At 47.7% G+C, this 20536-nt stretch overlaps 1 protein-coding gene and 1 non-coding gene across 11 annotated transcripts in view; both read left to right on the top strand.

Annotated features, from left to right (window-relative positions):
- Positions 1-20536, top strand: part of CYRIB (CYFIP related Rac1 interactor B) — a 175980-nt gene that overhangs the window by 7645 nt on the left and 147799 nt on the right. The window lies entirely within an intron of this gene.
- On the top strand, positions 4821-4885 carry LOC112440750 (U7 small nuclear RNA). Its single transcript, XR_003028764.1, has one exon. It is a non-coding gene; the product is annotated as a U7 small nuclear RNA (small nuclear RNA).

Raw genomic sequence — 20536 nt, 5'->3', positions numbered from 1 at the left:
ATCCCAGCACTTTGGAAGGCCGAGGCGGGTGGATCACCTGAGGTCAGGAGTTCAAGACCAGCCTGGCCAACATGGTGAAACCCTGTCTCTACTAAAAATACAAAAATTAGCTGGGCGTGTTGGCTGGCACCTGTAATCCCAGCTACTCGGGAGGCTGAGGCAGGAGAATTGCTTGAACCTGGGAGGCAGAGGTTGCAATGAGCCAAAATTGTGCCATTGCACTCCAGCCTGGGTGACAAGAGGGAAACTCTGTCTCAAAAAAAAAAAAAAAAGATGCTTTTGAACTCCTCAGATGGCTTTATGAAAAATGAAACACTTTGCCATGTTAGTGGTTGGCACCTTTGAAAAAGGACAGTGGCAGGTTGAGAAGCAAGGACCTTGGAGCCAAGGAGATCTTTGATTCAGACCCGACTCCCTGACTGTGAAGTCTTTTGCACATTGCATAACCTCTCTTGGCATCTCAGTGTCTGTTTTCCAGCTTGTTGTGGCTCTTAGGTCAGAAGATGTCTGAATATGCCTGACATAGGGTCTAGCATCAGTGAGTGCTCAGTAATTTGAGTCCCTGGTCTACAGAGCCTCAGTGCTGGGACTCAGGGAGAGGAACATGTAGACTAAGGGAAGTTTCTTTACCAGCCCCAGCTTTGCTCAAAACCAGAGTTGAAGTAGAATGCAGAAGACGACGTGGAAGTGAAACTTGGGCAATAACTTCCTAAAATGTCTGCTTTGCTCCCCTGAACTCTGGTTTTGTGTCTTGCCCTCTGCTTCTGGGACACGAGAGACCAACCAGTGTGTAGACAGATCAAACAGGCTTGTAAATGAAAAAATCAAATGGAGATTTCTGTGTTTTCTGAAAAGTGGTATTTTACAGTCATTCCTAAACATGCTTTCATAACTCTCAAGTTTTCAGGTCTTGAGGGAGGAGTGAGATTCATCCTGCCATTCAACAACAGAACAGTCACTGAGTGTGCACCTCCTGTGTGCTAGGCCCCGTGATGGATCCACGTGGGGAATGATAGTGTGTGCCCCACAGTCACCCCACACATGTCCCTGAGGCCGGAGCAGCTTGGAGAATGAAGGAGTTTGGGTTTATTTCTTTGGGTTAACTTAAACTCAGCCCTTCTAGGCCCATTCTTTTCACTCAGGAATTGGATAAGCTTTTCTGAGGGGTTTGGAATGGGATGGCAGGGAGAGTCACCAGACACCATGAATGACAGGCCAGCAGGTTGATGGTGGCGAGTGGAGCAGGAGCTAGGGAGTGAGGTCACATTTCTGGACTATGTGTGCAGGCAGCTATGGACCTGGCAGAAAGCCCCTCTATTTATTATTTATTTAGAGACAGAGTCTCGCTCTGTCACCCAGGCTGGAGTGCAGTGGCACGATCTCGGCTCACTGCAACCTCCACCTCCCGGGTTCAAGCAATTCTCCTGCCTCAGCCTCCCGAGTAGCTGGGACTACAGGCGCCCGCAACCATACCTGGCTAATTTTTGTACTTTTAGTAGAGATGGAGTTTCACCATGTTGGACAGGCCAGTCTTGAACACCTGACCTCAGATGATCTGGCCGCCTCGGCCTCCTAAAGTGCTGGGATTACAGGCGTGAGCCACCATGCCTGGCCTGAAAGCCCCTCTTAACAGGGCTCCCATCAGGATCACGTCGTGGGTTTCTGTGATTTTTTGGTCTCCTTTATGGCAATATTAACTTTCTTTTATGGAGCATGGAGCAAGTGTCCTGTACTTTGTTGTTGTTGCTGTTTTTGGAGATGGAGTTTCGCTCTTGTTGCCCAGGCTGGAGTGCAATGGTGCAATCTCGGCTCAGCGCAACCTCCGTCTCCCAGGTTCAAGCAATTCTCTTGCCTTAGCCTCCAAAGTAGCTGGGATTATAGGCCTGTGCCACCACGCCCAGCTAATGTTGTATTTTTAGTAGCGACAGGGTTTCACCATGTTGGGCAGGCTGGTCTCGAACTCCTGACCTCAGGCGATCCACCTGCCTCGGCCTCCCAAAGTGCTGGGATTACAGGCGTGAGCCACTGCGCCCGGCCATGTCATATACTTTGAATATTTTATTTCTTACTTTCATGGTAACTCTGTGAGGCAGGTAATATTATTCCCGTTTTACAGATGAGGAAACTGAGAAAACCTGGAGGCTGATAAAAAGCAGAGCTGGAATTCAAACATGTGCCCACCTCCTGTTTTTACTACCTCCTTTGGGTGAACCTCAAACGTAACTGGAAAAGTCTATGAATGGAGTTGTGTAGCCGAGAGCAGACACTGCTCCTGCTGGACCCTGCTGGGAGAGGGCGGTGGTTTTCTCAGTGGGCATCTCATAAAGATGGGCATCTCAGCAGCCCTCAGGGCCAAGAACCACCTACTGCAAACTCGTCAGCCAAGGAAGCTCAGAATTTATAATTGTGGTTGTAAGTAGATTACTTGAGCTAATGTGAGCAGTGAGGTTTTTGGTAAAGTTAGTGTGAAACTGACTCATACTAATAATCTACCTCTTGATGCATTTGGTGTTGCGATTTGTAGCATTTTGCATTGTCTGCATACATGCATCCCCACTAGAAAAGATTTGGGGGAAAGAAAGGTCCTGAGACCATACACTCTGGGGGATTGAATTTGAAAGGAAATTTCAATGTTTGGATGCTGGTCCATGTAGACTTGAGCAAATAAGGTGCACATAGGATTTATACCTCTGCTTTCAAGTCCCCCGACCCATTTTCTATATGTGACCTTGCCAGCATACTCTATGCACGTGTTCCCCCTTCTGCAGGATTTCTTTAATCTGCTCATACCTTGGGTGTGCTTACACTTCCTGGGTGGGAGGTTCCAGATATATATATATATATATAATTTGTGTTTTTAGTAGAGACGGGGTTTTACCATGTTGGCCAGGCTGATCTCGAACTCCTGACCTCAGGTGATCCACCTGCCTCGGTCTCCCAAATAAATAAATAAATATATATTTTATTTTATTTTTTGAGATGAGAGTCTTGCTACGTTGCTCAAGCTGGACTCACTCTCCTGGGTTCAAGTGATCCTCCCACTTCAGCCCCCCAAGTAGATGGGACTATAGGTGCACACCACTGTACCCGGCAAGCCAGATTCTTTTTCTTCTTTTTTTGTTTTGAGACAGAGTGTCACTTTGTCACCCAAGCTGGAGTACAGCGGCGTGATCTCGGCTCACTGCAACCTCCGCTACCTGGGTTCAAGTGATTCTCATACCTCAGCCTCCCGAGTAGCTGGAATCACAGGTGTGGACCACTACGCCCAGCTAATTTTTGTACTTTTAATAGAGACAGGATTTTACCATGTTGGCCAGGTGAGTCTCAGGCTCCTGACCTCAAGTAATCTGCCTGCCTTGGCCTCCCAAAGTGCTGGGATTACAGGCGTGAGCTACCGCGCCCAGTCTGGAGTCATATTTTTAATGAGCATTCTAAGTGATTCTGATGCAGAAGTCCCTGTCACTGGGTTAGAGAAATATCTATTAAGGGTAATCTGCCCGTGGTCATCTATTCTGAGGGTGTTGGGCATGGGGTGGCTGGTGTGAGATGGAAAGGAGAGTGGAGATCACCTAGTCCCATCTTTTCCAGCCTTTACATTTTTTTTTTTTAAGACATGAGGTCTCACTATGTTACCCAGGTTGATCTTGAACTCTTGAGCTCAAGTGATCCTCCTGCCTCAGCCTCCCAAAGTGCTGGAATTATAGGTTCCCAGCTTTTAATTTTTAAGGCACAGATGGAGCTGTGAAAGAGGAAGCATCTCCCAGCTAGAGGTGACCCACCCGGGGACCCCATCACCCTAGATGCTGAGGAGGTCAGTATCTCACACAATGTAACCTCTTGTTAGAATCTCGCTTTTGGGGCTCTGATTCCAGTCGAAGGTGGAAGACTGTTCAGAGGCAGTGGAAGCCCAGAGAGGTGATGTGTGTTGTCCAGTGTCACACAGGAGTGTGACAATCATCTAGGCCACTCTTCATTTAAAGAAGGAGGGACCAGGCCAGGCACGTGAAAGCCCGCTAAGGGACCCAGCAGTGAGGAGGGCGAGTTCTTTTGACCAGATAGCCTGTCCCTGGGAGGCGGGTTGTGAAGCCACAAGGCCCTGCCCTAGCACCCACCAGCCTGGGTCCTGGTTTCCTGTTCTGATCCGAGCTGGGCTGATTTTGTGCTGGTTCCTAACAGACAGACACGTGCCCCCAAGACCTAAAAGCACCAAAGGAGAAGAAACTCTGCTCAACAGAGTCACATCTTCATGGTGAAGTTCAGAAGTCAGCACAGTAGGCAAAAAAATAAAAAATAAAAAATTCTATGAAGTTCAGAAGTCAGCACAGGAGGCAAAAAATAAAAAATAAAAAATTCCTGGCCAGCCACGGTGGCTCATGCCTGTAATCCCAGCACTTTGGGAGCCTGAGGCAGATGGATAACGAGGTCAGGAATTTGAGAACAGCCTGACCAACATGGTGAAGCCTTGTCTCTACACTAAAAATACAAAAATTAGCCAGGTGTGGTGGCACGTGCCTGTAATCCCAGCTACTCGGGAGGCTGTGGCAGGAGAAACGCTTGAACCGGGGAGGCAGAGCTTGCAGTGAGCCGAGATTGTGCCACTGCACTCCAGCCTGGGCAACAAAGCGAGACTCCATCTCAAAAAAAAAAAAAAAAAAAAATTCCTGACAATCTCCTGAGTTGTTCCTGAAGGTTGGTTTTCCATGCGCTGGTTTTGTGTGTGTGATGCTGTACAGGAACATCAGTGAGTCAATGCATAAAAGAGACTGCAGTAGACAATATACGATAAAGTACAACACACAATATACAAAAAATAGGAAACAGAGTACTATAGCTCTGTTAGAATTTGTCCAGCAGGCTTTCTAGTTTTCCCACACTAAGAAACAAAAACAAAAAAACAAAAAAACCCGTAGAAACAAATACAAATAAATACAATAGGCAAAATACACTTTTATATTATTTAAAGTTTTTAAAATGGAAAAAGAAAAGCATTTGGCCCTTTGAGTATAGCTGAATTTGGCTCAGTGAAATGAAGGTATGGCTGGGTGGCACACACCTGCCGTCCCAGCTACTCAGGAGGCTCAGGTGGGAGGATTGATTGAGCCCAGGAGTTTGAGACCAACCTGGGCAACATAGGGAGACCCCTGTCTCTAAACAAAAAATAAAAAAGAAAATGAGGGTGCAGAGGAATCCCATTGTATGTTTGATGCACTGAGGGCATCTTCGGAATGTGCGAAGTTGTCTTGATACCCAGTGGGGGTGTTACCTGTGTATGTGTGATTATCCGAGGGTCTCTCATGCTTGAGTGTGATAACCTTGGAGAGAGTTTCTGGATGTCGAGTTGTCTGCTGTGAGAGACAGAGTGGACAGAGGGAGACAGCCTTTCTTGACCTGGTGAGACCAAAATAAATAAATAGATAAATAAATAAAGCAGAGTCTTTTTGGTTACCGCAGCCCCTAGAATTAGGCCCCTTCTGACTTTGTCATTGTTCCTGCACGTCTCAAATCTGCAGTTGAAGGCCCCATCCAGGAGTTGATGTGAAAGGGCTTCGGCCTCCTGGGCCTTTGGATTTGATCCCATAGTCTTTGAGGCCCTGCCTGAGTGGACCTGTCTCAGAATAAATGAGGAATAAACGAGGTATGACCTTTGAACGTCCCCCACTGTCCCCCATGATCAATGTGGTTGGAAAATGCTTCTCCCTAGATAAACTCATCATTGTCCCAACACCTTGGACACCTAAAACCAAAAGAAGAGGAACCTGATCTTTCGTTTTCCCTGATCATCCCCAAATAGCTGCTGGGTGAGGAGGGAACATTTGATTCCACCTTGGAGCTTATTCTCGAATGCATTATGGATCTCTCATTCAGCAGGGCAGAGCTGAAAAGCACCTGAGATTGTGCAGCTAATGTGCAGAGACCAGAATGTTCCATAAGAACTCACTCCAGAGAAAACCCAACAGGTGTCCCTGACCCTGCCCTGTGATGCCTGTGAAAGGTGTCACCCCAGTGAAGGTGCATGCATTTTCTTGCTGGTGGCCAACCAGGTCTTCGAGTGACCCTTCTGGGCAACTATTGCAATTGATGTCAAGAGCCTTGAAAATCTTCATAACCTTTGACCCAGGGAACCCACTTTGGGAATCTTTCCCAAGAAAAACAGTAAAAAATATGGACAAAATGTTGCATAAAGATTTTTAGCTCAGCTTTATGTTGTTGTTGTTAAGATAGGGTCTCACTCTGTCAACTAGGCTGGAGTGTAGTGGCACGATCATGATGCAGCCTTGACCTCCAGGGTTCAAGCAATCCTCCCACCTCAGCCTCCCAAGTACCTCAGTTTTCAATTCAATTGGGAACAGCAGTGGTTCCCTAATTTGATTCCATAGGCTTCTTCAGAATCCTCTGGAGTAACTACAGATACTCACATAGATTGGCAAATGCCATCTCTAGAGGCAGAAGCTGGGACCACAGGTGCCTGCCACCATACCTGGCTCATTTTTTAATTTTTAGTAGAGATGAAGTCTTGCTGTGTTGCCTACACTGGTCTCAAATTCGAGCTCAAGCCACCCTCCTCGCTTGGCTTCCCAAAGTGTTGGGATTACAGGCGTGGGCCACCGCACCTGGCTAGCTCAGCTTTTTACGGTAACAAAATAAATTGGAAATAATCTAAGTGTCTGACAGTAACCACATACTTAAATCAGTTATGCTTTAGCCACATGGTGGAATATTACACGGCCCCTCAAAGTTAGGGCCATGGAGGCTGTGAGGAGACTTAGAAAACCATCTGTCATTTATAGGAAACAAGACTTTGAGGAAATAGACCAAAATGGTGTCAGAGGTTGTGTGAGGGAGATAAGAATATGGAGATATTCTTTCCCTTTCTCTCATTTGCACGTTTTTTTTCTAATGTGATTAGGTTACTTTTATTGTAAGAAAACCTTCCCTTCTCCCCTTCTTTTTTCCTCTCCACTAAGAGTCTCCTCTTCTTTTCTTCTCTTCTGTTGCCCAGGTTGGAGTGCTGTGGTGTGATCACAGCTCACTGCAGCCTCGACCTCCCTGGCTGAGGTGATCCTCCTGCCTCAGCCTCCCGAGCAGCTGGGACCACAGGTGCATGCCACTACATCTGATTAATTTTTAAATTATTTGTAGAGATGGGGTCTCCCTATGTTACCCAGGCTAGTCTAGAACTTCTGAGCGGAAACAGTCCTCCTGCCTTGGCTTCCCAAAGTGCTGGAATTACAGATGTGAGCCACTGAGCTTGGCCTCTTTTCTTCTTCTCTAAGAAACCTAAAATACTGCTGCTTTCAGGAAAACAGAGAAAACCAAAGTTTAGATGACTCTTCCTAAAAGATATACAACAAAAACAGTTCAATTAATAAAACTTAGGCCCAGGCATCCCTGAGGTGAAATACGGACAGGCCTGATTAAAGAAAGACAGCTAGCAATTCTTGAATATAACAGCCACCATAGACATCTCCTAGGTCTATGCAGAAGACATTATTGTTGCCGTTTTATAAATGAGGAAACCTGGGGTCAGAGGGAGGTCACAAGATTTTTCTAGAATCTCACCATTCCTTCCAGGCAAACAGCTGATGGGATTAAGGAATCTAGAGACATCCGCATACCAGTACCCATCTTCAGGTCCTATAGAAATTATTTTCAGGGCCGGGTGCGGTGGCTTGCACCTGTAATCCCAACACTTTTGGAAGTCGAGGCGGGCAGATCACTTGAGGTCAGGAGTTTGAGACCAGCCTGGCCAACATGGTGAAACCCCACCTCTACTAACAATACAAAAACTAGCCAGGCGTGGTGGCGCATGTGTAGTCCCAGCCACTCGTGAGGCTGAGGCAGGAGAATTGCTTGAACCCAGGAGGCGGAGGTTGCAGTGAGCCAAGATTGTGCCATTGCACCCCAGCCTGGGTGACAGAGTGAGACTCAGTCTCAAAAAAAAGAAAAAAAAAAAAGAAATTATTTTCAGGGAAAGGTAAGATGAATGAGAGCCACCGATGAACAGTTGCCAAGTGTTTTCTCTTTGGGGGCTTCATGTAATTTCCAAAGCGAAATGAACTTTGGTTCAGGTGGTGGGAGCTGTGGTCAGTGTGTTCTCAATGGAAGGTGAGTGACCTTATGGCTCCAAGCACCTGACCAATCTCTCTGCTCCTGCCTCCTGGACGTCCAGGGAGCAAGTGTGCAGAGGGTGCGCCCAACTTCTCTTGGAGAGAGGGACCACTTTTCAGAACCCTCTTCCTGTGCTCTGTGGTGGGAGGCAGGGGCAGAAGAAAAGGATGGATCTGCCTCTGAGAAGCCCATACGGAGCAGACAGACGAAGGCACCCCAGCGGCTGGCTGAGCTATAACCGTTTATGGGATTGCAAATTTCCAGACAGACTCTTATGGTGTGTGATGCAGCCCACTTGTCATCTTTGCCTGTGTTTTGGAAGGGTTCGGATTCAATGCTCCTCAGCCATTTTTTTAAAGGGAGGCACCAATATAGAAAGTACCTGATAGGTAGGTACCAAACATATGTTTGATGAATGAGTTATATGAGTTAATTTTCTACTTTGGGTGTACAATTATTTTTTTGGGAGGACAATTTTTTATTATTAGATTTTTTTTTCTTTTAGAAACAGGGTCTTGCTCTGTTGTCCAGCTGCAATCATGGCTCACTATGGCCTCTAACTCCTGAGCTCCAGGGATCCTCCCACCTTGGCCTCCCAAAGGGCTGGGACTACAGGCTCTCTCCACTGTGCCTGGCTGATAATTTGACATATTTATTTATTTATTATTTTATTTTGAGACAGAGTCTTGCTCTGTCACCCATGCTGGAGTGCAGTGGTGCAGTCTTGGCTCACTGCAACCTCAACCTCTTGGGTTTAAGTGATCCTAGTGCCTCAGCCTCTGAGTAGCTGGGACTGTAGGCTTGAGCCACCACGGCTGGCCAATTTTTGTATTTTTAGTAGAGATGGGGTTTCACTATGTTGGCCAGGCTGGTCTCAAACTCCTGGCCTCAAGAGATCTGCCAGCCTCAGCCTCCCAAAGTGCTGGGATTACAGACGTGAGCCCCTGTGCCTGGCCTAAATTGGCATCTTTAAAACTATTCATTTCATGCCCAGGATTTATCATTTTGATGTGTGTATATAAGTATTTCTGTGATTAGATGCAAAAGGGGGACATGTCTTAGCATCTCAAATAGGCATTTATTGAATGTCCAGAAAAAACCCTAGGTTTGCTCATTGTCTTCCCCATCTCTATCCCTTACCCCACCTTTCTCTTGTCCTCACATCTGGGCTCTCTTCTCCTCAGCACCTGGGAAAGGAAGTGATAAGTAAGTCAGGTGCTGTGGCTGAAGGAGTAAAGAATGAACTCAGCTACTTGCTGAGCTGGGCCCTGGGCTCACCAAGCTGAGTCATGCTGAGTCATGCATGCTCCTTGTCCTTACAGTTTCGAGGGTCAGAGGAAGAAAATGAAGGACTAAAACACAAGGGGGACACGATAACAGTAGAGGTTTCTGCTGGGTGTACATCATCTCGTTTAATCCTCATCAAAACCTTATGGGAGGCTGGGTGCAGTGGCTGATGCCTGTAATCCCAACACTTTGGGAGGCAGAGGCGGGAGGATCGCTTGAGCCCAAGAGTTCCAGAGCAGCCTGGGCAACATCAGGAAGCCCCCATCTCTACAAAAAAATAAAAATATTATCTGGGCGTGGTAGCACTCATCAGTAGTCCCAGCTATTCGGGAGGCTGAAGTGGGAGGACTGCATGAACCGGGAGGTCGAGGCTTCAGGGAGCCGTGATCGTGCCACTGCACTCCATCCTGGGCAACAGAGTGAGACTCTGTCTCCAGCATATTAAAAATACAAAAGCACAAAACCTTGTGGGAGATTCCATCCAACTTAGCCAATCGTTGGGGGTGCCCACCAGGCAGGAAGCAATTCTGGTAAAAGGTTTAGTTCTGGGAGGAGTTGGGGCCTGTGGCAGCTCCAAGGTTTTCATCACCTGAGGGTGTCAATTGCATCTGGTCCTTGGGTGCGTGGTGCATGTGGGCCTCGCCTCTGCATCGTGTCACTAGCCCTGCCATTTGCTCACTCTGTGTTCCTGGGGGGTCATGTCACTTGTCTGAGCCTCCCTTCCCTTCCCTGTGGACAGGGATCCCGAGACGGGCCTGGTGGATGCAGTTCAGCATGTTTGTTGCAGGCCCTGGTGTGTTGCAGGCCCTGGTGACTAAGGTCGGCTCCTCCCCACTGGCCATACCTGGAGGGTGTTGTCACCTTGCTGCTCTCTCAGAGGAGTGTGGCTGCCTACTTGGCGGCAGCTGGGGTCTCTTCTACTCTGTCCCTGCTCCTCTGGCCCTCCTGCATCCCACCCCCCCCACGTTATTCTCAGAGCATGGGACAATTCCTCTGTTAGGGTGAATAATTGAGCGTTAACTCTAGGAACAGACGGCTATGAATAGATGCGAGGGAAGAAAGTGTTTTGCCAAGTTTGAGCTGAGCTGAGGATTGTCGGCGCTGAATTAAAGATGAGCTTCCTGGCTCTCTGTTCTACTTAGCATTGATCAAGCACCATGTCTTGAATTTTCAAAAAAAGAAGGAGAAGAAAAAAGTCAGAAAGGGGTTTATATATTTCACTTGAGGTCAGGAGTTCGAGACCACCTTGGCCAACATGGCGAAACCCCGTCTCTACTAAAAATCCAAAAATTAGCCGGGTGGGGTGGCACATGCCTGTAATCCCAGCTACTTGGGAGGCTGAGGCACGAGAATTACTTGAAGCTGGCAGGCAGAGGTTGCAGTGAGCTGAGATCATGCCACTGCACTCCACCCTGGACGACAGAGCAAGAATTCATTAAAAAAAAAAAAAAGAGATGAGTTTCCTTAAGACATTGCAAAGCCAACAACCCCCGCGGGGAGCCAGATTAAAGCACCAATGGGAAATTTCGTCAGCAGTGCTTAATCAAAGGCATTGATTGTTTTCTGGGCCCCACTGGTTCCTGTCCCATTATTGTCCTTAATTGTGGAAACTTGTTCATTAGGGTTTCATTAAGGCTGGCCCTGGCTGTTACCCCTCCTTTGCTCTCTTTGATCTCTGCAAAGTCATCCACTTCCTTGTGGAATCCTCAGGGTTCCGCAACATCTTTGCCACTCATGTTCAAATTCAGACCAGACCCCCATATATTTCATAACAGGGTCCTCCTCTGTACCCAGGTACCGACTTGGAAGGACCTAGTGTGTGAGAAGCTGTTATTGGGAGGGACCTTAGCCAGTATCTGGTGCAGTGGCCAGATGTGGACACTGAGGTCCTGAGATGAGCTGACAGTGCTCTGGAAGGGGCAGCCTCCGTTTCTGAGGTGTTTTTGTATTTTTTTTTTTTTTTTTTGAGACAGAGTCTCGCTGTGTCACCAGGCTGGAGTGCAGTGGAGCGATCTCAGCTCACTGCAACCTCTGCCTCCCTAGTTCAGACGATTCTCTTGCCTCAGCCCCCTGAGTAGCTGGAACTACAGGCATGCACTATCACGCCCAGCTAATTTTTGTATTTTTATTAGAAATGGTTTCACCATGTTGGCCAGGATGGTCTCGATCTCTTGACCTCATGATCTGCCCGCCTCGGCCTCCCAAAGTGCTGTGATTACAGGCGTGAGCCACTGTGCCTGGCCTGTTTCTGAGCTTCTTTAGGTGCCTCTTGTAATTTGGGCACAGTTTCTTCCTCCAAAGGCTGTCCCCAAGGAACCTGCAAATCCACAGGATTTTAAAATGCAGTCTTGACAGGCTATGTGACAACCTAGTGGCAGGAGGGGGAGGGGAACCCACATTAGCTGCATTGTGATTCTCTGGCTCTGTCCAGAGGAACTTAGCACGTATCTCCCACCAGGGACCAATTAATTCTGCAGGAAGTTATGGTTTACATTTTCCCCTGGAAGCTCAGGCCCTGCACACATTTATGTGCCTTGGCCCTCAGAGCATCCTCCTGCAAGTTTTGTTTAATCACAGTCATGACTGAAAACGCACAGCATTTTCCCGTGATTTTATTAGCTAGTCCTTACCCACATTTCATCTGATTTCTCTTAAACACTTTTTTGGGTCTGTGTTTGTAGACCCTGAATAAACACAAATCCTTGACTTTAATTAGGAAGCCAGCAATGGCCAAAAAAGGAGGCTCATTCTGTCTGTTTCTCTTCTACTGTGGGTATTGAAAGGACAGTGAATGAGGACAGGGTATCCTGCAGTAGATAACAGAGTGGTCTTGGGGTGAAGGATTGTGTGGTGTCTCCTCGCCCCCAGTAGACCATGTTCCCTGGGTCAGCTTAAGTGACATCTTGAATAGATCACTTGGTATTCCCTCTCCCTCCTTTCCTCCCTCCCCCTTCCTTCCTTCCTTCCTTTCCTTCCTTCCTTCCTTCCTTCCTTCCTTCCTTCCTTCCTTCCTTCCCTCCCTCCCTCCTTCCTTCCTTCCTTCACAAAGGCATACTGGCTTTTCATAACACCATTTCATGATGGTATCTTAGAGGGCAGTGATTTTTGCCTGTGTTCACGCTGGTATATTTGCACTTAGAATAGAACATACTCTAGGTGTTCAGTAAATATTTGTTTAATGAATAAGTGAGTTCCTGCCATTCCATCGTTAGGAATCCTTTTCTTTCTTTTAATCACAGGCTTCTATCTTCAGGGTATCTTAGAAAAATACCCCGGAGGGAGGGTACAGAATACATTAGATCCCAAACAGTAAGTTGGTCACAGGAAGAGAGATGGAATTCTGCGGGCTGTGGGGGAGGGAGGGCTCAAAGCTGTCTGAGATGTAGAGAGTTGGTTTGGAATTGGTATGAAGAGAGTGAGTGTAGAGACCCAGCTAGTTTACTAGCAGTAATATTGTGGGCAAGTCCCCCAAGCTCTCTGAGATAAATGTCCTAATCCACAAATGAGTAGGGAATGATAATGCCAGATTCTTACCTTGAGTCTCCCCTGCCCTTTCCCACTTGGCTTCTGTTTCCCCACGGCCCCTCTGTCCTCCTGGGTCTTCCCACTGGCACTTCCTCAGGACATCCGTTCTGCTTCACTGTGTGCCAGGCACTGTACTAGGCTCAGAGGATGCAGTGGTGGATGGGGTGGATGAGTCCCTTTCGCATCTAAACCAGGAAGTTTAGATAGAAGGAGACCCGGTGCTGATACAGGGAGCTTGTGATGTAGGGAAGTCTGAGCTGCCGTGGCCTGTGGGGTGTGAGGTGGGGGTTGGGGGACATTGATCCCAGCCTGAGAGGTTAAGGAGGGCTTCCCATAGGAAGTGGCAACCAATCGGCTAGCGGCTGTGTTTAATTACTCTTTAGATTCTTAGCTCTAAGCAAAGTGCCTTGGTGTTCAATGAATGAATGAAGGAGTGGATGCCTGTAAAAGTGTCTTATAAACTGGAGTGTGCAGTGCAAATGGTAAGCGCTGGTATTATGATTGTGGAGGGTAGAGCAGGGGCACCTAAAACAGGGTTCATCTCCCAGTTTCCTGAGGACCAGCTGCTGACCAAGAGCTAAGGTCTGCCCAAGAGCACAGCCAACTGGCATGTTGGGGTCAGCCTCTGTGTCTTGTCTTCCACCCAGGGAAGCAGATTGCCATCTACCATGTTGACATCTTTAGCCTACCCGGTAGCCTGCAGCCCTTCCTAAAAGGACCTAGGTTTGCATATCCAGGCCTAGTCCTCTGGACCACGGTCCTCGGGCTGGTGGCTGACTAAGGAGGTAACTGACTGGGAGGAAGTATGTGTGTGTGTATGTGTGTGTGTTTAGAAATCTGTGATGCCCAGCAAATGCTAAAAAACATCTGGAATGCAAATTCACATCACTAACCTCTAACCCTCCATGACAGTTGCCATCCCCAGTGAAGCCTTCTCTGTTCTCCTCTCCTCCAGCTTACTGAGCTTGTGGTCAGGGATAGCAACTCATTCATCTTTGTAACTCCAGTGCCCAGCATGAGGCCAGGCACATCTGGGTCTTAGGACAGTTTGCTGAATGAATGAACAAGCTTCAGATAGTGTTATTCACAATGTAACTGATGCTGAATGGCTTCTAGGGTAGGGGAAGAGGGATGTTTCTGGAAATGACCTTTTGCTACTACTTTAGATGTTTTGCAATAGCAGATGCTTGAAATTCTGCTTCACACTTGTTCTCTGTGGTAAGAGATGAAGAAACACTTCCTTTGTTCACACTTGGCTCTGGGGCTGTGTAGACATGCAGAGGCCTCTCCCTCACTTCCGCCACCCTGGGAGCCTGAGTCCATTCTGTAGGTCTCTGTAGGACTCAGTCATGGTGTGATGGCACTCAGGGATCTACCTTTACTTAATTCTGCAGCTTTGTGGGTTGGTAGGTCTCATGGTTACTTTTTATATTTTGGAGTGCTCAACATTCCACCCACCTTCCTGGTTGGGGGAACCCTCAGTATGTAAGTCTTGGAGGGAGGCAGAGCCTCTTCTGCCAGTATGGAAGCTGAGGTGGACCACACATTCTTTCTCGCAGCCTGTGGCCTCAGCTTGGCCACATGACCACTGCCACCCTCTGCTCTGACCCTGGGCTGAGTACTGTACAGATGCAGGGGCAGGAAGAGGTTGTTTAGAGTTGAGGCCCAGTAGGAGTGGCAGTGTCTGCAGCAGACGTCCTGTGACGTGGCCTTGGCCACATTTTCCCCCTGCACAGTATCCGTGGTCCTTTGAGCATGGCTCTGCACTTTGCCTGTTGATTCTGAGAGTTTCTCATATTTTCTCATCAAAATCCTCTTTTCCATAAAATAGTCATAGCTGATTTCTGTTGTCGATGTTCCATAGCCCTGACTGGTGTGTACCGCCAGGCTGTAGCAAGGCGCCCTGTGCCTGCTGTGGGCCTTGGTGACATGGTGAAACGGGAAGCTTGGGTGTCTCTCTGCACCTGCCTCCCATTCTGGGAGGTAGACGGCCCCCCAGCCTGATGCCGTGCCTTGAACACCCAGGCTTCTGCGGTTCAGTTCCATAGAGGTGAACCCACCTTCTGTGTGGCAGGCACTGTGCTAAGCACAGGCATACAAAGATAAAGAAACCTGTATCAGCTTCCCGGGGCTGCTTTACACATCTCACAAACTGGGGACTCAACAGACATCTACTGTCTGAGAGCTGTTCTGGAGACTGGCAGTCCAAGGCGAAGGTGCCGGGAGGGTTGGTTCCCTCTTGGGGATGTGTGGGAGAGTCTGTTCCATGCCACCCCCCCCCCCCCCCAGCTTCTGGAGTTTTGGGGCAGTCTTTGGCGTACCTTGGCTTGCAGGTGTGACACCGTCTGCTCGTGTTCACGTGGCCTTCTCCCTGTGTGTGTGTCTTCACGTGGTTATCACCTTATTAGGCCCCACCCTACTCCTCTATGATCACATGCTAACTCATTACATCTGCAAAGATCCTAAATCCAAATAAGGTTACGTTCTTTGACATTAGGGGTCAAGACTTCAGTGTATGAATTTTGGGGGACACAATTCAGTATATAACCAAGCAGTAATCCTGGACTTTAAGGAGCTTACGGTCCAGAGGTGGAGAGAGACACACAACTGGATGATGGTGTCCAGATGGTGGGAGAATTGAGGGAGGTAGGCAGAGGTGCTGTGGTGGCACAAGGACTCCTTTTTTTTTTTTTTGAGACAGGGTCTGGTTTTGTCACCCAGGCTAGAGTGCAGTGGTGCGGTCTCAGCTCACTGCAACCTCCACTTCTTGGGTTCAAGTGCTTCTCCCACCTCAGCCTCACAAGTAGCTGGGACTACTGGTGTGAACCACCACGTCCGGCTAATTTTTTTTTGTTTTTGAGAGAGGGTTTCACTCTGTCGCCCAAGCTGGAATGCAGTGGCATGAACTTGACTCACTGCAACCTCCGCCTCCTGGGTTCCAGCGATTCTCCTGCCTCAGCCTCCCGAGTAGCTGGGACTACAGGTGCCTGCCACCACACCTGACTAATTTTTGTATTTTTAGTAGAGACTGGGTTTCCCTGTGTTGTCCAGTCCGGTCTTGAACTCCTGACCTCAAGTGATCTGCCTGCCTTGGCCTCCCAAAGTGCTGGGATTACAGGTGTGAGCCACTGTGTTCAGCCAGAGTTCTTTTTTTGTTTTTTTCAGGCAAACTCTTAGTCTGTCACCCAGGCTGGAGTGTAGTGGTGTGATCTCGGCTCTCTGCAACCTCTGCCTCCTGGGTTCAAGTGATTCTCCTGCCTCAGCCTCCCAAGTAGCTGGGATTACAGGCACGTATCACCACACCTAGCTAATTTTTTTTATTTTCAGTAGGCACGGGGGTTTCACTATGTTTGCCAGGCTGGTCTCGAACTCCTGACCTCAAGTGATCCACCCGCCTTGGCCTCCCAAAGTGCTGGGATTACAGGCGTGAGCCACCGTGCCCGGTGGGGAAGATGTTGAGTTCTGTAATGAACAAGATGAATGAGAGGGTGCTTGCAACCATGGTTACCCTGCTGACTCCAGCCTTGCCCATCCACAGTAGGCCCCACCTTTGTTTTGTAGAATTTAAAGGCAGCCAGGAAACACTATGCTACCCGAGAGGAAAGGTTGCTCTTCCTTCTTGCCGTGTATTCCTTTCTTCCCTGGCTGCCAGGAAGCTCAGAGCCAAATTTGCGCTTAGTCACAGCAGCTGTCACCAGCCCACAGGTTCAGGCCATTTGCTTTGTCATGGTTCCCACTATCATATTTTCTTCTGTTTGTAATCCTCACGGGTTCTTTTCTTCTTGTTAGCGATCTCAACTGTCTCTTGGAAAGAGGCAAGGTATAATAAACACATACATGACAAAGAAAGGTAGAGATACGAACAATGGGTGATCAGGGCTCTGCAGCTCTGCCCTCTTCCAAAAGTATTGGTCTGAGTTAAATGCTTCTCTGGAAAGACTGGCTGATCTTGGAGATTAGGGATTTTAGGCTCTTGGAAAACAGGGTCTGTGCGTCCTTCATCTCAGGGTCTCCAGCATTTATCACAGTGCCTCACAGTGTTCGTTAAAGAGCAGCGAAAAACAGTGAACTCATAATAATGATGGCTGAAACTCTGTTATCTTTCTGAGCGCTGTTCCAAGAGGGGGTGGCAGTAGGGTCATTTCTTGCTCTGACAAGTGGGCAGGGTCCTGAGGGGACATTTTCCCCACTTCCAATTCATTTTCAGATTGTATCAGATTTTTTAAAAATGTTTTTGTTTTATTTTTTATTTTTATTTTTTGAGGCAGGGTCTTACTCTGTTGCCCAGGCTGGAGGGCCTTGACCGCCTGAGCTCAAGCAATCCTCCTGCCTCAGCCCTCCGAATAGCTGGGACCACAGACATGCATCATCACACCTATCCAATTTTTCTATTATTTGTAGATACAGAGTCTCACTATGTTGCCCAGGCTGGTCTCAAACTCCTTGGCTTAAGCACTCTGCATGCCTCAGCCAGGCCTCCCAAAGTGCTGGGATTACGGGCATGAGCCACCGTGCCTGGCCAGAAATTTATTTCTTACAGTTCTGGAGGCTGAGAAGTCCCAGGTGGAGGGGCTGCGTCTGGTGAGTCTTTTTGCTGGTGGGAACTCTCTGCAGAGTCCTAAGGCTGTGCAGGGCATCACATGGTGAGGGGGCTAAGCTTGCTTACATTGGTAGCTCAGGTCTCTCTTCCTCTTCTTATACAGCCACCAGTTGTCCTCCCATGATAACCCATTAATCCATTAACTCACCAACCCATAATCCATGAATGGATTAATCCATTCACGAGGGCAGAGTCCTCATGATCCAATCACCTCATAAAAGCCCTGCCTCTCAATACAGCCACATTGGGGATTATGTTTCAGTATGAGTTTTGGAGAAGACTTTCAAATGTCCAGTCTATTCAGCCAGTATTTATTGAGCACATACTTAGTGCCAGGCAGGCACTGTGTTAGGGCCTAGAGATACAATGGAGAACAAAAGACACAGTATTTGCCCTCCTGGAGTTTTCATTTCAACTCCTCAGCCTGTTGTACCTTTTTTTTTTTTTTTTTTCTGAGACAGAGTCTCGCTCTGTTGCCCAGGCTGGAGTGCAGTGGTGCGATCTCGGCTCACTGCAACCCTCACCTCCTGGGCTCAAGCGTTTCTCCTGCCTCAGCCTCCCGAGTAGCTGGGATTACAGGCGCCTGCCACTGCACCTGGCTAATTTTTTGTCTTTTTAGTAGAGATGGGCTTTTGCCATGTTGGCCAGGCTGGTCTTGAAATCCTGATCTCAGGTGATCCGCTCGCCTTGGCCCTCAAAAGTGCTAGGATTATAGGTGTGAGCCACCGTGGCTGGCCTTGTTGTACCTTTAAACCATGTCTTGGCTGGGCACAGTGGCTTGCAACTCTAATCCTAGCACCTTGGGAGGCTGAGGTGGGAGGACTGCTTGAGACTATGAGTTCAAGACAAGCCTGGGCAACATAGTGAGACGCTGTCTCTAAAAAAATAAAAAGGAAATTAGCTAGGTGTAGTGGCACATACCTGTAGTCCCAGCTACTTGGGAGGCTGAGGCAGGAGGATCGCTTGAGCCTGGCAGTTGGAGGCTGCAGGGAGCTGTGATCCTGCCACTACACTCTAGCCTGACAGAGTGAAACCCTGTCTTGGGGAAGAAAAAATATATATATATATACACACACACACACACGCATGCACACACACACATGCATGCACACACACACACCGTATTATTCTTTACCTATTCATTTGCTCAGCAGCATGAAATATTATACATATTACATATATACCAGTCATTTACTGAACACCTATTATGTATTATAGATGAAACATACTTTATCTAGATATATAAAGCATGCATATGCATGTGTGTGTTAAGACTACATAAAACAAGCGTTTATTGAATGCCAACTATATGCTACAAATAAACATGTTTGTATGTATAAAACATGCATATACAGTATATACATATATGTATATTCACGTGTTTATGGAGCACCTACTTGGTGCCCACACTGTGCTGGGCACCAGGGAGAGCACAGCCTAGTAGAAGAGATGGAGAAGAAAACTGTGCCTTCATAGATGGGGAAGTGCTCTAAAACTGAGGACAAGTTGGAGAGGTGGCCCTCTTACTGCCTCGGAAAGTCAACGATGTGAAATAAGAAAGGGCACATATATACACCATGGAATACTATGCAGCCATAAAAATGATGAGTTCATGTCCTTTGTAGGGACATGGATGAAGCTGGAAACCATCATTCTCAGCAAACTATCACAAGGACAAGAAACCAAACACCTTATGTTCTCACTCATAGGTGGGAGTTGAACACTGAGAACACATGGACACAGGAAGGGGAACATCACACACCGGGGCCTGTTGTGGGGTGGGGGGAGGGGGGAGGGATAGCATTAGGAGATATACCTAATGTAAATGACGAGTTAATGGGTGCGGCACACCAACATGGCACATGTATACATATGTAACAAACCTGCACGTTGTGCACATGTACCCTAAAACTTAAAAGTATAATTAAAAAAAAAAAAAAAAGAAAGGGCATCAGGCTTGCGAGGTCCTGAACACGTCCTGAGGCTGGGGTGGGAGTGACTTCTGGTTGTGCTGCTCTGCTGCCTTCATGAGGAACCCCTCTGGCCATGCACCTGCTACCTACACCCTGGTCCCTGCAGAGGGAACGACTCAGAGTGCCCCTTACGTGTTGATTTAGGTGCTTGCCAAAATCAGAGATTGTCTGAGGAGTAACTTAATTTGAGTTCCTTCAAAATAATCAGTGAGATGGAAACTTGAGAACAGCCTCGGTCCGCTTTGGGAAGTAGAGACCGCCTTTCATTGCTCAGTGGGCAGCTGCCATCTGTGCTGCTGGTGTTGGCAATATTTACCGGTAGGAGAGAGGGTGAGAGACCACAGAAAGTCTAACGCCTGGAAGGCTCCAGTCGTCCTGCTGGTAAACACAGAGACCCCATTTTCCAGAGACCCACTGAGAGATGGTGCAAAGAGCCGAAAACACATATGCTTCTCTGTGGCTTCCATTCTTGAGTGCGTAATGAGTGTTGTAATAAAGAAAAGTGAAAATGAAGATTCAGTTATTAATAAATGTTGGGGGGAAAAGACAGAACCTGGTATTTGTCCTGGCAGGTCAGCCTCCTAGCTGTGTGATGCTGGACGGTGATTTCGCTTCTTGAAATTTCAGTTTCCATTTCTGTAAAATGGGAAGGTTGTACTAGAAGATCTCCAGGGTCTATTTTGAAATGAACTCTCCCAACGTTGCGATGATAAGCGCTCTCAGTTCATGCGCAGCGTTGAGAGAAGTTTTCTTTGTAGATTTTTTCTTAGGGCTCTTGCTGAAATGTACACATCTGGTCGTTTTTCAATTAAAACAAGGAGAAAAAAAAAACCCCACCCGCCATAATTTACATAACAAGGACATATTGAACTCAGCCTCTTTCTGTCCCAGTGTGGGTGTTAGACAGCTTGGGGGATTATGGGCCTTGGTAATCAGGGGGAAGAAGCTATGTTTATGAGGTCCTTTCAATATTTATCCAACGCCCACAGGGAGCGGAGGCTTTGACCTCAGTGGACTGGATGTGGGTTATAGAACATGAGGA

The sequence above is a fragment of the Pan paniscus genome, chromosome 7, assembly GCF_029289425.2.
Source record: "Pan paniscus chromosome 7, NHGRI_mPanPan1-v2.0_pri, whole genome shotgun sequence".
NCBI classification, from domain to species: domain Eukaryota; kingdom Metazoa; phylum Chordata; class Mammalia; order Primates; family Hominidae; genus Pan; species Pan paniscus.
The sequence above is the reverse complement of the archived record's forward strand: the minus strand, read 5'-3'. Positions and strand labels throughout refer to the sequence as shown.